Source organism: Danio rerio, chromosome 2, assembly GCF_052040795.2.
Source record: "Danio rerio strain M-AB ecotype USA chromosome 2, GRCz13ab, whole genome shotgun sequence".
Lineage (NCBI taxonomy): Eukaryota > Metazoa > Chordata > Actinopteri > Cypriniformes > Danionidae > Danio > Danio rerio.
Window position 1 is genome coordinate 16822368 of NC_141022.1, and position 23537 is coordinate 16845904.

Consider the following 23537-nt stretch of genomic DNA (forward strand, 5'->3'; position numbering starts at 1 on the left):
GTACTTTTAGGCCTTTTTAAAGCATCAATAATGTAAGGATGTGGGAATTATGTTGATGTACTTTTTAAAACTGCTGTGTTTGGTACCGATGAACTCCTGACATTTTACAACACATGATGCATAGCGCATGATAATAACTCGTACGGCATGCATTCTTTAATGCCCAGAATTTAAGACCATCCTTAGGCTGCGGGAGGACCCTCAATTTGCATATGAGCTGCCTAGAGACAAAGGAAAGTTTCGCCCTCAAACTTTGCCCTGAAATCATTGGTAGAGCATGCAGAAAGGGGTGTAACGTGGCCCATAGTTAAAACCCATCTGCTCCCCAAAATCAGGGCAGAACATCCGAAAAAAGAACTCTCCAAGAGGTCGCCCCTTTGAAGGGTCTAGCGGCTCTTCTGTGCCCACATGGCTCTTCGAGCCCACGTTTTCTTATTTTTCCAGCAAAGTAAACTCAGTTTAAAGTTGCGATCCTATTTCCTCCGACCTGTATTGTAAACTCTACGCATCAAGAAAGGACATCAAAGGACCTCCAGCACATCGGAAGGAACTTGCAAAGAGAGAAAGACCACAAAGCCCTAAACTCCAGGTATTTTTAATTATGCAAATAAGCTATGCCCCTTTTATCAAAAAGGTGTTTTTTATAATCATGGTGATTTTTAATAGTGTGTGGAACTGAGGTGGATTTGCCACTCTTTATCTGATTTCCTCGCTTTTCTTCTTCTTTCTGTTGGTTATACTGTATGTTCTATAGACCCGTATATAGCCTATCTACGTTAAGTATACATTTGTTCTATGTTTTATGTTATGTTTGTGCGTTTGTTCGTTATATGTCAGACTAGTCAATAAATCCCATTATAATCAAATGGATTGTATTGTTTGCCTCACAGAAAAAGTCACTGATACGATAGATTCCCTACAGCTGCTATAAAGTTGATCACAATTTATGAATGATTAATATACTTCACAAGGAGTAGTAATAATTCCCTTTCTAAATTAATAGATTATTACAGAGTCCGCTTGGAGTGGTGAGGTCTGGTTATTTTTATTTGGTCAAATTAACAATAAGTTAATCCAGAATATTAATGATTAATAATAATTCATTATTGTTGATAATTAATATTCATAATCTGAGAGTTCGCTCGGCCGAGCGGGCGGAATCATATACAAATATATATTAGTTTAACTAAATTGACAGAAGGTACAGCCTACACTAACTAGTTTCTTCCAAGCAAAATTTCCAGCGAATTCAGATCGAGCACGGAAAATTACAAATGCAGTTGCAATTTTTATGGCCATGGATATGCGATCATTTTTAATAGTTGATAATGAGGGGTTCAAGTATTTACTCAGTGTGCTTGAACCCCGTTATGTATTACCAAGTTGAGCCCATTTCTCGCAAAATGTGCTACCAAAACTTCAAGAGAAAACAAAGGCTAAAGTGGAGGAAGGGATGAGTACTGCTGAATCCAACGCAATCACCACAGATGGAAGGACGTCCTGTGCCACAGACATCTATGTGACCATAACCGCACACTATATTACAGGGCAATTGGCAAATAGCAAACCGCGTCCTCAAAACACGTCTGGTGTATGAGAGCCATACAAGCGACCATTTATCGGGAATATATAAAGAGGCTGTGAGAGATTGGAAGATCAGTAGATCAAACTTCCCCCTTTACGTGACAACAGACAACGGCAGAAACATTGCCAATGCTGTCGAAGGGGCCGGATTTTCACTGCATATATGATGCTTTGCTCACACTGTTAATCTGGTTGTGCAGAGAGGGATGGGCGTTCACCAGATGTCACGACTCCTCGGAAGATTGAGGAAAGTTGTCACCGCAGCACAACAGCTGCAGCTTTGTTGAAGGAGAAACAGGTGATGCTACAGCTGTACTTACACAAGCTGGTCCAGGATGTGGCCACTAGGTTGAACTCTATCAACGACATGCTCGAGCGCAACCTTGAGCTGCAGGCTGCTGTTTTCTCTGCATTAACAGACAAGAGTGTCAATAACATTAAAGACATTGTCACTCTGTCTGATGATGATGTTAAACTAGCTGAGGACGTGTTCCAGGTTCTTAAACCTTTAAAAACTGTGACAACCCTCATGAGCACTGAGCAGATTCCAACTATTTAAATTATTTTGCCATTCAAACACAGAATTCTGGCCTCCATGAAGCATAGTGGATACCCTGATACTGATCTGGCAATAATTCAGTTTCTTTATATTAGCACTGCACTTGACCCCAGTGTTAAATATCTACCTTTCATTGATGAGACCACCCATGACACAATCTTCAAGAGTCTGACTAAGAGAATTCTGAACGATTGTTCATAGACTGTTCAGGTATTCGATTGTTTTAATATTAATATAATTAAATACATTTTATTTAAATAATAAACTGTAAAATATAATTTAAAAATATAAAAACTTTATTAAATAAAGTGCTGTGTAAATCAGTTAGGCCTTTTTATTTAAAGTCAGTATTTAAATATAGTCAGTTAATAATAATAATGTCTAAATTATTAATTATTAAATTAGCTTCATTCATCCTGGATTTAATATCCTTCATTGTGTCTAACATTACGCTAAAATTATGTTATGGATTTGGTCTTACAGGCCCAAACTTCCAGGGATGAGACAGAGGAGCAATCAGAGATAGCCTCCAGCAGCAGAGACTGTCCTCCTCCAGCCAAAAGAGCATCAGTGGCTGAACTGTTTGGAGACATCTTTTTAATTGAACAGGCATCATCATCATAATCCAAGTCTTTGTCTGAAGTGGTGAATGAGGAGGTGCAGCATTACAGAGCAGTGCAGAGCCTCTCAGTGGACTCAAATCCACTTATGTGATGGAAGGACAACCAGTATCAGTTCCCCCATTTAGTCAAGTTGGCTAAAAGTTATCTTGGAATCCCAGTAGCATCTATCCCCAGTGAGAAAGTATTTTCTACTGCAGGTGACATTGTCATAGCACAGAGAGCAAACCTCTCACCAGACAATGCTGACATGATGGTGTTTCTGAAGAAGAATTTTCAACTCCCTTAAATCAAACGAGTTTGGTTTTCTATGTAGAAATAAGTTGTTTATTTGTTTAATGTTTACTTGATTTGTGGGTGGCAGTACAGGCAGTAAGCCTCAGTTACCTCAGTGTGTAATTTACTTTGTAAATGTAAGAGGACTTGATTGAAGAAATTTGTTTTTACTGTCAACAATATTTTGTTACAAAGAAAACAGAAGAGTTATAGCTTTGGCTATTTATTTATTTTATTGATGGCTAATTTGCATAGTTAATCTTGTTCTTTGTTCTGTTTATAAAGATTTTTGAAATGTTATTTAATAAAAAATATAGTTTTGAAAAAGTATTTTTTCCCCACCCCCCCCCAAAAAAAAAAAAAAAAAATTGTGATAACCAAATTGTGGTTAAAAAATCATGATACGAACTGAATCGTGGGTTTGGTTTATCATTACAGCCCTAGTTTCTTGGATTTGCGCAGCAAATATTGGCAAGTAGAGCTGGCACCAGAGGCCTGGCCTACAACCGCATTCACCATAGGCCAAGGACTGTGGCAGTTTAGGGTGATGCCTTTTGAACTGTGTAATGCTCCGGCCACCTTTAAAAAATTTATGGAGCAAGTCCTTAAAGACAATCTCGCAACCCCTGTGTGGTCTATCTAGACAATTTGTTAGTGCATGCAAGAGATTTTTACCAGGCTTTCCTCAACCTTAAAGAGGTACTGACAGCCATCCGCAACACTGGATTGCAGTTGAATCCAGCTAGGTGCAACTTGCTCACCCGTCAGACACACTTTGTGGGGCATATAGTCAGTGGCAACGGGGTTGCAACTGACCCAGAAAAGGTGGCTGCGGTGAAGAACTGGCCACCACCAACAAACATCACTGAACTTAGGAGTTTCCCAGGCCTTGCCTCCTATTACAGGAGGTTTGTTAGGGACTTTGCAACCATTCCTAGACTTTTGCATCGGCTGACAGATAAGGGAAAACATATCAGTTGGTCTGAGGACTGTGTGGTGGCCTTCAGAAAGCTAAAAGATGCCTTCACTGATGCTCCGGTCCTAGCATTCCCTGACCCCAGCCAGCCATTCCTGGTGGACACTGATGCTAGTAATGTGGGGGTGGGAGCTATACTTTCCCAACAAGGAGAGACAGGAGAGCAAGTGGTAGCCTATTACAGTTGTAGCCTCAGTCGTCCAGAGAGGAACTACTGTGTCACTTGAAAAGAGTTGCTGGCGGTGGTCCTGGCTGTCTGTCACTTCAGATCCTATTTATTGGGCACCAAGTTCACACTGATAACTGACCATGCTAGCTTCACCTGGATGCTAAATTTCCGCCAGCTTGAAGGCCAGGTGGCAAGGTGGTTGGAAATACTGCAGGAGTATGACTTTAAAATTCAGCACAGACCAGGAAGGGAGCATGTTAATGCTGACGCTCTCTCCAGACGTCCATGTCTCGCTAATGAGTGCAGATACTGTGGACGACAGGAAGACAGAGAACGGGAAACATCAGCAGCAGTAGCAAGGCTGGGTGACAATGGTGGAGACGAAGAGCTGTTTACAGTTGAGGAACTGCAGCAGCAGCAGGTCACTGATCGAGTGCTGTTGGAGGTGAAGGGTTGGCTGGAGACTCGAGTACATACAGACTGGCCAGCTGTGTCATCAAAGGGGCTTAAATTAAAACTTTACACTCTAAGTGGGGCAGCTTGGAACTCCACGATGGTGTGATCTACAGGAGATGGCAGGCACCAGAAGGGGGAAATTGACGGCCTGCAACTCCTTGTTCCTCATGCTCTTTGATTGCAGGTTCTTCAATGGGTGCATGGGGCAGTGGGTTCCGGCCACTTCGGGAATTTCAAGACTGTGCGGCGGTTGCGGCAGCGGTTTTATTGGTCAGGGTGCCACCAGGATGCAGAGCTACATGTACACTGCTGTGATGTCAGCACAGCTTAGAAGGGACTCAGCCAAAGCTCTCCAGCACCGTTGCAGCAGTACTTGGTTGGGGCACCCATGGAAAGGATTGGGGTAGACATCTTAGGCCCTTTCCCCATCACAGAGACCGGAAATCGTTTTGTTCTGGTGGCCATGGATTATTTTAGTGGCCAGAGGCATATGCAGTGCCAGACCAAAGCACTTCCACATCTTCACAGTGACTGGTGGACAAGATGTTTGCCCGATTTGGGGTGCCAAATAATCTGCACAGTGATTGGGGCGGAACTATCAGGGTCAATTATTTATCAAGGTGTGTCAGAGATTGGGGGTAAAGAAGACTAGAACTACACCCCTGCACCCACAAAGCGATGGACTGGTAGAGCGGCCACTCAACTTGCCATTTTGACCAGCCATCATCAGAGGGACTGGGATCAGCATCTGCCCCTGTTCTTGTGTGCGTCCGATCGCTCCGCCCTTTCCGCTACGTAAGCAAACCTGCGGTCGTTGAGTGCGTGAAGTGTCCATCATTACACACTTCGTTTTAGCGGCTGAATGAGTGCATCATCCGGGTAATTAAAGTGCACTTATTATTTTTAGAGTTTTCAGTGTGAACACACTACTTACACTATTTATACTACAAAATGGCGTAGAATAGTGCATAAGAATGCGATTTGGGATGTAGCTAAAGTTATGCGCCAAAGATGGCAGCACCTTGCTAGCTGTTTTAGATTAATCAGTTTAGCTAGATTATATTAGCTCCAGTTGCCCTCATACAATTGTTACATGTACATGTGTATATTTAAGTGTAAAAAACTTTTGTACAGTAGAATAAAACCCAAAGTGATGCATATGTGCATAAAAAAAGATTCTACACTTTCAAACAGAGCCAATTAAGGGGGTCTGGTGCAATGCTAGCTCTTTAAATCTTAAAGGGAAAGTCGATAACTTCATGGACCCGGTACCGGGTCTGCAAAGTTTGTGCAGGGTATAAGGTGGAGTATAATTCACAGTGTAATACATAAAAATAACATAAAAATACATAAAAGTGCTGCTTTTTACTTATACCTTTGGTAGTATTTACAACAGATACTTTTATTTTTTTATTCTTGCACAGTATGTTTTTCAGTACTCTTTCCACCACTGCAGTATGGCAATCTGGAATAGTAAGATCATCACATACCTTAACAGTCTCAGACATTTTTATATTTTTATTTTCTTGCTGTGTTCCTTTACTGTTTATCCAGATGTCTTCTCCTCTCTTGAAATCATCCCTTTTCCCAATTAAATCTTTGTACATATCTGCAATTAGAGATAAATTAATCAAAGAGAAGCAGTACAGTTGTCAGTTTAAACTGTATAAACATAAACCAACATAAAATGGGTATTATTAACAAATAAAAAGTAATTACTAAAAGTTTATTACACAATAAAATAAGGATTCTGCTATCATATATATGCTTATAAGTAGATATATTTATTATATTCCTACCATAATTTGTCCAAACAATGGAAGGTAATAATTAGGAGACGTCATTGTTAGGAGAAGTTAGGAGTTGATATATTAATATACACTAGTAAGAACCCACATTGAATTAGTTTGCAAAAAAGAGAAAATACAATTCCATTAGTCTGCTTTATATGATTTAAAATTGTATGCACTAAAACAGCTGTCTATATTAATGCTCATCCAGAATTTGTTTGGAGTGAGTTATTCATTATTTATATATTAGATCAAATCACTAGCATGTTACAAGGTCAGCACACTGTAATAACGTTAACCACTATTCAGTCTACAAATACATTGGAACAAGTTGTTCCTTATTGAGTAACCAACGTAGGCTGAACGGAAAACACACATATGTTCTATCCACGTTGAAAAATATTTTCTATAGCCAAAGTGAACAACATAAGTTAGTTATGGTAATAGTTTTAGAATAGAATAAAAATAAACACAGAATAAATTTACTATCAAGAAGCAGTATTTTCGCTGCCAGTTTCTTTTGCTCCCCATGCCTGCTTTGACTATAGTAATCCTCTTCACTGTCCAGTTGTTCACAAGATCTGACCAGGTTTTCCAGTCGTCAATATTCTCGTGTTATTATATCAGTGCTGTTTAACTTTACAACATCTGAGTCTGGGAAATAAAACAATACACATTTTGGAAACGATCTGTCTTCTGTTTACTTAATCGGCAAATATAAACTTGTTGCCCGTGCTCTATAAGGTTACGTTTCTATGGCTGTATGATCTTGGACAATTATGTTTCGATTTGAAAAGCTTGGCTCTGATTGGTCAAACTAAATTAAAAACAACATTCAGGTAGACCTTACAGACAATATGTATTACATACCTCTGTCAAATAATATCGAAAGACTCTGAAGTGATTGATTCAAAATGCTTTGCAAATGTAGATTGCAAATGTAAATCCTTTTGTGGGGTGATTTATTTTTTTTATTTTATGCATTGAGCTTTTAATGTTGGATGTTTATGACATATGCTCAGTTGGTACAGTATGTAGCTGAAACTTTTCAGTTATTTTTTTTGTAACTTGTTTTGGTAGGTGTACCTTATTTTTATGTAAATGTGGGTTTTAAAAGTGGATTATTTAAACTGACTGTATAGTGATGCTCTACAAAGAATTGAAAAATGTAATATGAAAATATATTGCTTTAAGAGTATTTTTGGCAAACTGACATTTTTTGAGCATTGTAAATCTACTTGTAGGGCAAAAAAGTTTATCTATTTTTCCAAGGGCACACATAACTATATATATATATTATATTAACTTATATATAGTTTCTTTGCTAAACATAAATAGCTTAATATATTAAGAAGTGCTACATGTTCATATTTTACTTTTATAATTCCTTTGAAGTGTTGCAGCAAATGATGTAGCGTCTTCAGGTTTGACTCAGGCATGCTTCAACTATCAACTGTGGCCCACGATCAACTGTGGCCCACATTTGTCCTCCATCAATGGGGCCAAATTAAAGTTACCTATGGTGAAAAATCTACTTTTCAAGCTATTTGGACAAACATATGTGTATAGACCATCATACTGGGGTGATATAAACACACCCAGTCCCTTTTTTTTAATTTAACAACATAAACACGGTGGACCAATTGGAGCAGTTTTCAGACTGACCGCAACTTTACGCAGGAGTGCGGTCCCCCCGCCCACCGAATTGATTGACAGCTGCGCGCATTAACATGTGCTGGTAGTCACGTGTATATGTCAACAAGACCAGACATACGCAAAGCAACCAGGAATAAAAGGTCTGTTCAGTTTGCTAGGATCAGCAATCATCATCAAATGTGGTTAAGAGTAAGTTTCACATGTTTAAAGTGTTTTAAAACAGTGCACGCGTGTATTTAATTACAGCAATTTACTTCAGCTCTACTTCATCAGCACAGCCGCGTGTCAGAACAATTATAAAGGAAGACGCTTTGATCCCGGTTTGTAGACGTTAAATCAGGTTTATTTTGTACAATAACATAACAGATATCCACACAGCAGTGGAGATTAGCCGGTATCCTTTCACATTTGAGTGCAAAAACAGTGCAAAGGTAAGCGCACTCTGTCTGTCTGCCTGTCTGTGTGTTTGTCAGCTGCGGTGTGCGTGTATCAGTGTGTCTGTGTGCGCGCGTGCGTGAACTTTGTAACGATATTGCCTGTGACTCATTAATGCAACTTCACAACAAATACTGATTAATAAAGCTCTTACTGTAGTATTTCTCACAAATGCTACGTGATACCTTCTTCCTTTAAGTCTGTCTGTTGTCTGACACAGCCGAGGGAGGAGATTAGGGCACACGGGAAGGCACGTAGAAACAGTAGGCGTGGTGGACTCGTCTTAAAGGCGCAGTACCACAAAACCACCCCCTGGTGGAAATATGTATAAAACAGGATCTTGTAAAAGGTATAATGAAAAATCTGATGGGTGTTTTGAGCTTAAACTTTACATACACATTCTAGTGACGCAAAAGACTTATATTAAATCTGAAAAAAGGGGTAACCTAGGTGCCCTTTAATCATTTTCCACATGGGCCACATTAGGCTCACCTTCAGAATACATTTTGCCATAAGTGCATAGAGACTCCCGGAACTTCCAGGAGAATTGGGATGTCTGAATATCACGTTTAACAATTATAGTGAGACTTGGTACATGCTTGATAACCTGTCCGATGTGCACTGCTTTCTGTCTTTGGAGCTCAGAGGAGCACATGACAGTGTGTGGCAGTGTGTGTGTGTGTGGCTCTGCAGTGAGCACCACTTGTGTCTGTGTGTGTGTGGCCACATGATGTGCGTTTTCAGAGGACGTGGAGCTGTTCAGAAATACTTGGTAAAACACATGATGTGGATCATTTTCATTCTAAAATTCCATTTTAACACTAAGATGTATTAGTGCAAACAGGGCCTAATTGTGTATTTTTCACAAGCGGGTTTGCAATGGGGGCGGGGCAGAGCATCGGCCATGGCGGCTCAGCATCATGTTGTCTATTGGCCATCGGCGATGGACGATGGCATCGTCTATCGGCCCAACCCTAAACACGTCAAGTTTGACAATATAAGACCAGACAAGGAACGAACTGAGGGAAACGCCACTGATGGAGGTAATGCCCAAGGAAGCAACAGAGAGCCATAGTGCGAGTGTGATGCCGAGGTCCTGGAGGGCCAAGGTGGAGGGGACAGGTCACCCGACTGAGGCGAAGACGCAGGTCCAAAAGCCCACGGCTGAGCCAGATTGACAAAAGACCGAGGAGATGTTGGAGGGAAGAAGGAGCTCCATGTAGTCATCAGAACAGATTGACTAGGTGCAGACAAAGGTGTGGAGACCTGAGGTGTAGGAGGACAACTGACCAAGGCAGAACAGGAGGGACGAAGGACCCTGGTGGAGCTGGTGGGCTGACAGCCATTGTGAAGCCGAAGCAGAAGGTGGAGCAGGCAGGCAGCACCTCAAAGTGAGCTCACACTCTGGTGCTTGAGGGTGAGCCTGGGGGCTGACTGACTGCCACAATGCTGGAGCTGGCTGATTGGCTGCTGAAGACTCTTTCAAATGCAGAGGAGAAGAGGTTGGGTTGGGTGGGGTGCTGCTCAAGACCCTGGAGCTAACATCTTTTGCGATCAAGCGGGTTCAAAGTCTGTCTGGAAACAGTGAACGTGGAGTAACATATTTACTGTCTGGATACAGCTGAAGGGGCATAACTTCCCTCAAGAAGTCTATTAGCAGCTGTTCGGGGTCCAGGGACAGCTCACCATAAGCAGTGGGGAGGTGGGTGGGACCCTCACTTGGTCCATCTATGTCCACCAGTACTCCCATGATAAGCGATGTTGCTAGCTCACACACCTGGTCAAATTAATTGTTGAGCTCCTCCTGCTCGGTGTTTTTTTCGCTCTGTCGCTCTCACTGGCGATGGCTCATACATCACCGGGGGGCTCTCCATCTGTGGAGGGCTCTGGCATACACTCCCTGTAGGTCCTTGTTGGGCTGGTCACTGGTTCCTTGTCACAGATGATGAATGCAGATCCATTTTTCACCAGTGTCCACTCCACATTTGTGGCGAAGGTGCCTTGAGGACTATCTTCGGATGACCGTGCTAACACGTCGTCCAGATATCTGGTGCTATTTACTATCTTTAAATACTGTCTCGTACTGTCCTCAAGGCTGATTTCCCCCTGCTTCAGCAGGAGGAGGATGAACTTGTGGCGATAGACAGGATGCACAGAAAACATCAAGGGATTGGAAAGAAAACCCAGGGGTAAATAAAACTCTCTCTCTCTCTCTCTCTCTCTCTCTCTCTATATATATATATATATATATATATATATATATATATATATATATATATAAAACAGGGTGAACAACGCCACAACTTTCGGTCAGGTTTAGTCTTCTGTCATGTTTTCACTATCAAAACGCATTTATTTACAAACTGAACACTCACAACTGGAACATGAAACAGGAATCACATCAAGGTTAAGGTTAAGTGTAAGACCAGACAAGGAACAAAAGGAACGCATGAGTTTAAATACACAGGACATCATTGAACTAATAACACACAGGGGTGAGACCAATTAGTGGCAGGAAAACAGAACAAAGGAGCACATGATAAACACGGAAGCACATGCAATAACACAGGAGCACATGGAACAACACACCTAGGTGCTTTCGTCTTCATTCAACGCTGTGCAGACCGGTTGAAATCTGTCTTAAAGCAGTGCATGCCTGTTAGAAATGTTGTCTGGATTGATGCTGCACTGACGCCACTTGACTGTCACACGTGGCATCAAAGTATCATGACAGCGCTCCGAGATCACATGACTTGATTCATCTAAAGAGCGACTGCAAGAGCTGCGATGACAACACCGATATTACACAATTGACCGTGTTCACCCCATGACAACAACCACGTGTATTTTGAGTTTTTTTATTGGAAAACTTCTGTCACACAAATTTTCAAATAAACAAATAACTTTTTATGCCATCACTATCTTGTGCACATTATGCTTCTTAAAACACTACAAAAATTGTACGGCAGTATCATCAATTGTTAAATAATTTGTTCATAATTACTAGACAGGTATTTTTAAGCTTTTTATACAGACTTCTGTATTCAACTCAACAAATTATTAAAATGATATATTTCAGTAAATAACCTAAATATTAACTCAAATAAGTCTTACAGACTTGTAATAAAATAATTAGCATTATTGATCCTGACACCCCTATAAAGATTTCTTTACAAAATAATTTTAAAAAATGTAAATATATTTTATTAAATATAAAAATATAGTAATATAAAAAATTTGTATTTCCTGACAAGCCGTTAATGCAGAAATTTTAAAAATGACTCTTATGTACCTTGCCCTTTCTGGTAAAATTTCTACTAAGTGTAGCTTAGGGCTGCACGATTAATCATATTCTGATCACTTTAACGATATTTGTGGCCCACAATCAATATTCAAATATAGTGGCGATTTTACAGTATAAAGACAAAGTCATTATTTAAATAGATGGAGTTTACGGATTGTACCTTATCACAAGCATGAGGTGACTGCGTCTATTGCAAGTGTTTTTTTCGAGGAATGCAATGTTGATCAGGCTGTCTTTGCTTCTGTTTAGTCCAAACCTCCCAAGGTAACACAACAAACCTCTTTGACCACCTTAAAAGCCATCACAAAGTGGCTGTCATCAGTGGGTCAATGCACTCAGGAGAATTCTGCTTTGCATTTTTCTATGCATTACTAAGATCACTAAACCAGACAACATTTGTTTTATTAGTTAACCAAATGTTCGCAGAGATTCCTTTTTTTCTGAAGCTTTTGCCAGTTATGTAGACTGAAGACACTGTATCATATTGTTTTGATGTAAAAAAAAAGAAAAGTCATTAGCAGCGTTTCCACTATCACGCCTGAAGCGAGCGAGCCAGAGCGAGCCAAGACCAGTCGCGTTTCCACTGTCACTTCCGGGGCCTAATCGGGCCAATTCTGGGCTTTCTTGGGGCCAGGGGCCGGCCTTTTTCGGCCCGCCAAATACCTTGGGCCAAAGAGGGCCAGCCGGGGCTTCGGGGCAGAGTGAAAGGAGAGGCGGGCACAGTTTTCTGATCGCACACGAGTACATGCGCCAAACACATAACAAATAAATAAGGGAAAGAAAACATATGGAACAAATTATAGGCTGGGGTCTTTTTGCGTTGGATCGCCCTTATGTTTCTCTTTTAAATGTAAGGCTGTTGCATAAAATAATAAAGTAGTTTTCATTTATAAGTGACTTTTCTTTGCTGCATCCTCCTTGATGTTTCAATAACGCATAATAATCTTTACACCATATTAAAGACACAGCAGATAGTAAAGGTTTTCGAGAGTTTTTGTCAAGTTTAAAAGGTGTGTTTGTGCGCGTTTAGATGCCTGTATGTGTATGTGAGACCAAGAAAAAGAGCGCTCCCTTCATAGCTCTGTTGATGGCGCGAGCGGCGTTTTTCTTTTCTTTTTTTATTGTTTTTATTTATTTTGGAGATAATACACTATATGAATACAACAAAAAGACATTAAACTTTACAAATTTCGTGTCCACTTTTGTAGGCTCAAATCAATAGTGTCATATCTACACTGTTAACCCTTACTGTAGATTATGCAGTAAATAACTGTAAAATAGCCAGTGTTTAGCTGTAATGAAAAGAAACAGTATTTTACTGTAAAAGCAGGATTTGTATGAAATTCTGTAGTGCAAAGAATAAATTACAGTAATTTACTCTATGTACCATTACAGATATTTACTGTCATAATAAATGGTAAATTACTGTTCAACCATTACTGCCCCATCTACTCTAATGCTTTATGTTCCTATTTTATATTTATTTTATCTCTGTGTTTTCTTTGGTTCCTTTTATGTTTTTAACATTGAGTATCAGGAGTCAACCAATGCCACAGAGCTTATTAAAAGGTAAGTGTAAGATATGGACGAAATGCATTTAAAGGCAAAAATATTCACACAGAGCAAAGAAATTGTCACAATAATTTTTATTTATTTTATTTAATTTAATTGCCTAGTTTGACCTATAGTTAAGATTTTAAATTGCACTTTCAACTGAATATTAGTATTTTGCTAAATAACTAGTAAAAATGTGTTATTTAAAAAAAAAAAAAAAATATATATATATATATATATATATATATATATATATATATATATATATATATATATATATATATCTTAAACAACACGCACATACATTTTTGCAGAGACTCAATGAATTTGTCTGGAAAACTGGCAAGTAAAAGTGCCATTAACAGTATAAAGGCTTTCCTAAATAAATGTATAAATCATGATATTTGTTGTGTTTTTTACTATTACTACAGATTTGGAACGACATGAGAATCAGATTATTTATTTATTTATTTTTTTCTATGGATGAAGTTTATATTATAGTATATTTTTATTGTTTTTATTAAACGATATGTGCATAACTGTGATAAATGTAGGCAGTTGCTTTGAAAATATGCTATGTACCAGGGGTGTCAAACTCCTGGAAGGCCACAGCCTAGTAGAATTTAGTTCCAGCCCTGCTTCAACACACTACCTTTAGATTTAGTTTGATCAGGTGTGTTTAATTAGTATATCTGCACTGTTACTCTGTAGATTGTGCAGTAAATAACTGTAAAAAAACAATGATTTAGGCATCACCACACACTCCCACAGGCTGTCCGTCTTATTCTAAACACAAAGGTGTTAGAAAGAGTTTGCAGAAAATGCTGGCCCTTAAAGAGAGCCAGGTGTTTGATTTGTTTACTGCTGAGTGCGCTCTATTCTCTGTCTATCAATTCAGATTTTGAGTCTGATATGTTTTAGGCTTTAAATAAGAATCTAAAATGAGTAAGTAAAATGTGTTCAAATGTTTTTGTGGGTTTCTAAAATAAGGCTGTGTTTTAAGTTATATTGTTGTTATCTTGAACTGTGTACTTGAAAGCTACATTGTTAGCTAGTTAGCCTCTCCTCATATAACTTCTTACATTACTTTTGTTTAAGTTTATGTATTTATTGGATATTGCATACTGCCATAATGTACAGATGCTAACAGTTGTATGTATCTTTCTGGCAACTAAGCCAAAATTAAATTCCATCATCTCAGTAAGGTAACATGTGCACATCATCACAGGGAATTACAAAAACATGATACACATAGCCATCCACACACAAAAGCTCCACTGTCCGGTCCCAGGTTGTGAGTTTGTTGCTAAGTATTTTTCAGAGCAGTGTTTCCACCTATGAATTTATATTTGAAACAATAAAAAAGTTTGTTGTCATGAGATAATTATAACAATAAAAGATTGGATCCTTTGGTTTTTCGGTGTTGCCAACTTTATTTTTGTTTTCTATAATTATTTTAAAACTTTTTGAGATTTGACAGAGCTGTTAATAATTTAAAACTTTAAAATTTTAAATAATTATTTTGTGTTTTGTTGCTGTTCAGTTTTTTTTTTTTTTTTGCATGGTCAGCATTGAGGAGAGAGTAACACATATCACTGCAGCACTTTGTGTGTGGGTGTGGGTGTGGGTGTGTGTGTGTGTGTGTGTGTGTGTGTGTGTGTGTGTGTGTATTGGATATGTGATTGTGATAAATGTTAGCAGGTGCTTTAAAAGTATGCTATATACCAGGGGTGCTTAATCCTGTTCCTGGAGATCTACGTTCCTGCAGATTTCAGTTGCTATCCATATCAAACACACCTGAACACCACGTGATAATTACAGGCAGGTGTGTTTGATATGGGTAGCAACTGAAATCTGCAGGAACGTAGATCTCCAGGAACAGGATTAAGCACCCCTGCTATATACCATGGGGGTCAAACTCCAAGTTACTGGAGAACTGCAGCGCAGCAGAGTTTAGTTCCCACCCTGCTTCAACATTACCTGTAGATTTCTAACAAGCCTTAATTAGTTTTATCAGGTGTGTTTAATTAGTTACAGCTTAAAGTCCCGGTCACACTGCACTTTTCTCCCTATAGACTTCCATTCATACGCATGTGAATGCTGCAGACCTGGAATGCATGCTCATGCGACAAATTTTACAGTTTGCAGCATTGGAAAGTTCAAGCTTGGAGAACTCACAAAATCACATCATGTGCAACTGCAAAATCACATCATGTGATTGCTTGAGACTAATCAAAGATCAAACCATGACCTCTCTGAACAAAAATTATGGACCAGTTGCTTGCTTTTTCAATCTCTTAATATTTTGTTTAATCCCACTCCTTTTCGCAGAGCCATATGACATATGCATTTTGCATGCTTAAACGTTAGTTTGACTGCATCCTTGCTGTGCAGACCTGTGGCTCTCAGTAATATGTAAGATGATATTTATATCTGCTGATATCTTAATTTTGTTATACATTTTCTGTTTTATATTTGTTTGCTGCCAAAACAATAAAATAAATTTGTAAGAATTTACAACTTAATTAATTTAAAGAATTAATAACAGGTAAGAATACTAATTAATTTTAGTAACACCTTGACATACTATTGTGTATGCAGTATAATGCTGTGAGTTGTAACATACAGTACAGTAATTAACTGTACACAGTTTCCAGTTAGTTACCACTATTGCTCTATTACAGTAATTAACTGGCAACACTGTTGCCAGCTACTCACTGCAATGGTTTGGTTACAGTAAACAACTGGCAACACTGTTGCCAGCCACTCACTGTAATGGTTCAGTTTCAGTAATTAACTGGCAACACTGTTGCCAGTTACTTACCTTAACCAAACTTTTACTGTGAGTAGCTGGCAACAGTGTTGCCAGTGTTCTACTGTAAAAAAAGCCTGGTAAGGTCTAACAGTGTAGATAAAATAGCCTAAGCTATTTTGAAATAATTTAAAGAATTAAAAATATCAGGTATAATAAAATCACATTAAATAAATAAACCAATATAAAACTAACAAAAGCTAGCTATAACAATTAGGTACTATATCAAACTGTTTTAAAGCCATTAAACTTTCATTTTTGAAAAGCCTCTCTGAAAAAAAAGATTTTAGTTATTTTCTAAAAACAATGAACACCGCAGAATGTTTTAAATATTATTTATAAAGTATTTGGATACAATGATATTAATCAAATCATGCAAACAGAGCATTTTCGGAGTGAGTGAAAGCAGAAACTAGGCAACCTTTTTTTCTGTCTGCAGCTGCGCAGCACGTTACAGACGCATTGGGGAAAACTGCAAGTTCAAAATGTGTTCTGTGTCCTCAAACAAGTGGGTATGTTTTTATACGACGTGGTAAAATTAAAAAAGGAAATTTTAAATACATAAAGAGCTTTATTAGTGCATAGCTGCTGAGCGCAACGTAATAGCTATATTTTATTACGTGCTGCTATGTGCTGAAACACTTAACACTTTCCTTTACTTAAGATATAATAAGCATGTACTGGTATGTGCTTGAGTGTGTGCGTGTAAGTGTCTGTATGCATGTAAAGGTAACTTGGTGGACAGGTCAGAGTACATACATAAGGGACAATAACAGTCAATAAATGAAGCAAGTGTCACAGATATAGATAAAACATATAGAAAGAAACCAGTCAGGGGTAGGGAGTAACAACAATGCGCATTAATGTATGATAGTAAAAATGAGAGTAAAAAAAAGAAAGGACAACAGTAATAAATGACAACAATAATAATAAATAACAAGTGCTACACCAACTACTACTACAGAAAGTTACTTATATTACAACTAGTACTGCTTCTACTACAGCCACAACCACGACTACTACTACTACAATGTCTACTAATACTGATACTACTACCACTACTGATACTACTATAGCGTTTGCTACAACTAATACAACAACGTCTACTGCTACTACTACTACTACTACTACTACTACTACTACTACTACTACTACTACCACCACCACCACCACCACAATCACTTCTACTACATCTACATCAACAACATCTACTACTGATATTACTACACCAACAACGACTACTACTACTACTGTAACAACCACACCATTACTACTTCTGCTACTACTATATCAATGACATCTACTACTATATGAACTACTACTTCAATAATCTCCGTAACAATTACTCAATAACAATCGGTACTATTACATTGTCTACTACTTCAACTACTACTACTACTACAACTACTACAACTACAACAACTGCAACCTTACTAATGATAATGGTATAAATACTTGTAATAATGATAATGGAAAGATAACCGGACAAGTCATAAAAGTAATAAAAATAATGATTACAAAAAATAAAAGTAATACCATTTATGACAAAGGTGTCGAGGAGAGGGGAGGATGGGAAATCAGGGAGAGGACAAGTAATAATAATAATAATAAATAATAATAATAGTAGTAAGTAGTAAGTAGAAGGGGAAAGAGAGGAAAAGATAAAATAAACTAATAATAATAATTTTTCCTTTTTTTTCCCGTCCTCTTTTTTTTTTTTTCCTTCATACTTATTCTTCTTTTTTTTTATCTGTTGTCGGACTGGTCAGGAGAAGTACTGGTATATAAATAATAATAATAATAATTTATGTATAATAATAAGTAGAAAACAAATATTATAAATAATAATAATAATAATAATAAAATGAATAAATAACATTGATAGAAACAGGAAAGGAGAACAAATAGAACAAAAGGGAAAGTAAAGAAGTATATAAAGACCGAATTATGATTCTTTTATTTTAATTGTTTACATTATACTTTTTTTCCAACTGTAAGAGTTGAAATATTACAAATATTTTGATATCTTTGACAATTCAAAAACATGAGCTGAAAACAGAGACTGGTGACTTCACAACCCAGCAAGGGGAAATGCGGGAAAAACCAGTTCCTGCCGCATTTGCATCTGAGTCTGCTGAAACTCGGCTTCATCCACCCCATCTCACATATGGTCATTTCAATGTTTGAATGTTCTAGATTAACCAAACTGACTTCAACTATCATGTTTGATATCATTTGAAATGTCTCAGTGCGATTGGTACAATGGTCTCATTCTCTCAGAAATAGACATAATCAAAACAATAAATATATAACTTCAGGCATCTTTTGAACCACTGTGAAGGGTGTGACTTTTCCCTAAGTGTGAATGCCTTTTGTTATTCACACCCCCTTCCTTGAGGGAATTCTTGGATTATTTAAGGTAAGGTCTGAGAAAGACTCGGTGCGATTCTGCCTACCCAAATCAGCCCATTACATGGAGCCTAGGCTCCACGTTATGTAAAATTTACACGTTATGTAAAAAGTCAGGAATGCATCTTTTAATCTTGGATTTATCTTTGATAATTTGATGTTTTGTATTGATCGTTTATGAATTGACTGATTGAATTTGGCATAATACATTTACCTGACTAATAAATTATCTTTTGAATTATTCAAATAGTCTTCGTGTTATTATCACTGATAAATGTTGTTGTCCATAGCACTACAAGTCACTGTACAGGTCAGTAACGGACTAAAACATGTTAGACGGAGCAGCGTGGCACACTATACAATGTTGTTAGAGATCCGACTAGCAAATTGGCATTATTTCATGTATACGTAGACTGCAAAAGGCCAACTATGGGTTTTCTATTTAGAACAACAAAATATTGTTGAAACTAATTTAAATGTGGATATTTAGGCCTTCATCTACAAACTTATAATCCTGTGTGATTATTATTAAAATACTTTGTCTTGATTAAGTAGATAGCAGATCTATAGGGACCACATAAAAATCTCCTAAATTGAGTAAATAGAGGTCTGCCTTCTTAGGAGAGTGGTTAATCGCCTTAATGACCAAGACTGACAAGCTTGTATTAAGAGATTGTATACCCGGCCGGTGCAAGACTCGGGATGCTATAGGAATCTGAGTAAATGAGAATAAGGTATAATAACAAATTAAAAGAATATTCAATCATAATCTAAAATAATGTAAAAGGAAACAAAATAACCTTCTCAATGTTTTATTATTGGAGTCAGATAAAACGAGGATAAATATATTAATATTCTAAACCACCTCATACTAAAATTGGAGTCAGATATGAGCTAAGTTTAATATAGATCAACATTGTGCACTGGAAAGACCGAACATGCAGTGAACCTTCATCCACCAGTGGATACCGTCATTGGACCAACTGGCTGGACCCTACAAAATGGTGACCCATCTCCGTGATCTCCCAACTCAGGCGAGTTACGTCTTTCCAGCACAAAATGGATTTATATCAAGCAAGAGGTTTGGATCTTCTATTCTATCTTCAGCTGCTGTGGTAAGTCAATTCTTCTTTGCCTATTAGAAATGTTGAGGGAAAGCGGGATACACCCTATATAAACACATTGATAGAATGAGTCAGAAATGCTCAAAAATGTTAGACCGGAATCCGTTATCCGGTGGGGTTGAGAATTAGACAAAATCACTTTGATTATCAGGGACATGATTGCAGCAGTATAGATAAACGCCATCCATTGCTCTGAAATATGTCTTTGTCTGCTAGGCAGCAAGAGTTGAAGCTTAAAATTGGAATAACATCATCCAAATTATATTCTGGGACTCAGTGGAGAGTCATAAATTAGATCCTAAAAGTTTAAATAAAAAAATATCCATTGTTTTTAATCTACTGTTTTATAAAAAAGAGAAAAATGGAAAAAAGGAAAAAATGGTTAAAGATTTAAAAACAATTGTAAACTTTTAAATTGGATTAATTACAACAGTCTGTTTTAAGGCATTTGCATGTGAAAAAATAAAGGTGAGCAGAACAGAATAATTTGATTGCAAAAAAGACAAATAGGCTCTAATGAAAACTCTGCCTTTACAAATCAGAAATTTGTCATTTAAATTTAAAGGTGATAAATTCAAATATGATGCTGATCAACTAAAATATCCACTATACTTTAATTTAATCTCGAAACAGACTAAATATAAAAGATAGAAATTAAATTCTAAGATTTTAGCTTTAAATCAGCCCTTAGACCTCCTGATTGCTCAAACCTTTTCATATTCAAATGGCCTGACAGAGAGCAAAGAAATTTCACCTAAACGAGAATAAGAATGTGTTTGCTGTATTTGCATAAAACAATTACATTCTTCCATTTGGCCACAAGCCTTTGCTGACCCTTTTGTTCTCCATGCAACCTACAGGCAAACACAGCTCTGATCACAAGATAAAAGCATTAAGCTAAAATGCACTGTTGTTCTAAAACACTCTCCAGAGACCAGATATAATTAAATTTTAATACTTACTATTTTTAATATAATATAATTACATTAGGAATAAACAATAATGTACATTATATTATAATCGCCAATTCATGGCACTGAAGACTAAAGATGAAATATTCATCTTGAGGAGGTTTGCTTTCTTTATGCTTAATGAAAACACTGACAGAACTACTATAGCACACTGTTAGACCTTACCGGGGTTTTTTACAGTAGAACACTGGCAACACTGTTGCCAGCCACTCACTGTAAAAGTTTGGTTACAGTAAGTAACTGGCAACAGTGTTGCCAGTTAATTACTGTAACTGAACCATTACAGTGAGTGGCTGGCAACAGTGTTGCCAGTGTTCTACTGTAAAAAACCCCGGTAAGGTCTAACAGTGTGCTATAGTAGTAGTAGGTAAGGTCTAATCGCCAGTAGTAGGTAAGGTCTAATCGCCAGTAGTAGGTAAGGTCTAATCGCCAATTCATGGCACTGAAGACTAAAGATGAAATATTCATCTTGAGGAGGTTTGCTTTCTTTATGCTTAATGAAAACACTGACAGAACTACTATAGCACACTGTTAGACCTTACCGGGGTTTTTTACAGTAGAACACTGGCAACACTGTTGCCAGCCACTCACTGTAAAAGTTTGGTTACAGTAAGTAACTGGCAACAGTGTTGCCAGTTAATTACTGTAACTGAACCATTACAGTGAGTGGCTGGCAACAGTGTTGCCAGTGTTCTACTGTAAAAAACCCCGGTAAGGTCTAACAGTGTGCTATAGTAGTAGTAGGTAAGGTCTAATCGCCAGTAGTAGGTAAGGTCTAATCGCCAGTAGTAGGTAAGGTCTAATCGCCAATTCATGGCACTGAAGACTAAAGATGAAATATTCATCTTGAGGAGGTTTGCTTTCTTTATGCTTAATGAAAACACTGACAGAACTACTATAGCACACTGTTAGACCTTACCGGGGTTTTTTACAGTAGAACACTGGCAACACTGTTGCCAGCCACTCACTGTAAAAGTTTGGTTACAGTAAGTAACTGGCAACAGTGTTGCCAGTTAATTACTGTAACTGAACCATTACAGTGAGTGGCTGGCAACAGTGTTGCCAGTTATTTACTGTAACTGAACCATTACAGTGAGTGGCTGGCAACAGTGTTGCCAGTTAATTACTGTAACTGAACCATTACAGTGAGTGGCTGGCAACAGTGTTGCCAGTTATTTACTGTAACTGAACCATTACAGTGAGTGGCTGGCAACAGTGTTGCCAGTTATTTACTGTAACTGAACCGATACAGGGAGTAGCTGGCAACAGTGTTGCCAGTTAATTACTGTAACTGAACCATTACAGTGAGTGGCTGGCAACAGTGTTGCCAGTTATTTACTGTAACTGAACCATTACAGTGAGTGGCTGGCAACAGTGTTGCCAGTTATTTACTGTAACTGAACCATTACAGTGAGTGGCTGGCAACAGTGTTGCCAGTTAATTACTGTAACTGAACCATTACAGTGAGTGGCTGGCAACAGTGTTGCCAGTTATTTACTGTAACTGAACCATTACAGTGAGTGGCTGGCAACAGTGTTGCCAGTTATTTACTGTAACTGAACCGATACAGGGAGTAGCTGGCAACAGTGTTGCCAGTTAATTACTGTAATAGAGCAGCAGTGGTAACTAACTGGAAACTGTGTACAGTTAATTACTGTATTGTAGTGTTACAAATCACAGCATTATACTGCATACACATTAATAGTATGTCATATATTGTTATTGTAGTGTTACTAAAATTAATCAGTATTCTTAGCTGTTATTTAAAAATAGAAGGCATAAAATTTTTCAGACAAATTTATTTTATTGTTTTGGCACGAAACAAATAAATAACAGAAAAAGTATAACAAAATTAAGAAATCAGCAGATACAAATATTGTCTTGCATATTACAGGTCTGCACAGTAAGGCTGCGGTCACACTAACATTTGAGCAAGCAAAATTCTGTCATACTGCACTGCGAAGTGGAATTAAACAAAGCGAGTAGTGGAATTAAACAAAATAATTAGAGATTGAAAAAGCAAGCCAGAGAGGTCATGTTCTGATCTTTGATTGGTATCAAGCAATCACATGATGTGATTTCGCATGTCAGCGTTCTCCAAGCTTGAACTTTCCAATGCTGCGAATTATGAAATTTGTCGCATGAGCTATCATTCCAGGTCTGCAGTACTCACATGCGTATGAATGGAAGTCTATAGGGAGAAAAGTGCAGTGTGACCGGGACTTTAAGCTGTAACTCTAATTAAACACACCTGATCAAACTAATTAAGGCTTGTTAGAAATCTACAGGTAATGTTGAAGCAGGGTGGGTACTAAACTCTGCTGCCCTGCAGTTCTCCAGGAACTTGGAGTTTGACCCCCATGGTATACAGCAGTGGTGCTCAATCCTGTTCCTGGATATCTACCTTCCTGCAGATTTCAGTTGCTACCCATATCAAACACACCTGCCTGTAATTATCAAGTGGTGTTCAGGTCCTAATTAATTGGTTTAGGTGTGTTTGAAATGAATAGCAACTAAAATCTGCAGGAAGGTAGATCAGCAAATGAACAGCAAAAAACACAACATAATTATTTTAAAGTTTAAAGTTTTAAATAATTAAAAACTGTGTTAAATCTCAATAAAAAGTTTAAAGTAATTATAAAAAATAAAGTTGGCAACACCGAAAAACCAAAGGATCCAATCTTTTATTGTTATAATTATCTCATGACAACAAACTTTATTATTGTTTCTAATATAAATTCATAGGTGGAAACACTGCTCTGAAAAATACTTAGCAACAAACTCACAACCTGGGACCGGATAGTGGAGCTTTTGTGTGTGGATGGTTTTTGTGATTCCCTGT

General features: G+C 37.8%; 1 protein-coding gene and 1 long non-coding RNA gene across 2 annotated transcripts in view; one reads left to right on the top strand and one right to left on the bottom strand.

The window, feature by feature from the left end:
• The window catches only part of LOC147837035 (uncharacterized), a 200652-nt gene that overhangs the window by 24583 nt on the left and 152532 nt on the right, over positions 1-23537 (bottom strand). The gene's annotated exons all lie outside the window — the stretch shown is intronic.
• LOC147837037 (uncharacterized) lies at positions 335-5995 on the top strand. Its single transcript, XR_015477998.1, has 2 exons — positions 335-589; positions 2627-5995. It is a non-coding gene; the product is annotated as an uncharacterized LOC147837037 (long non-coding RNA).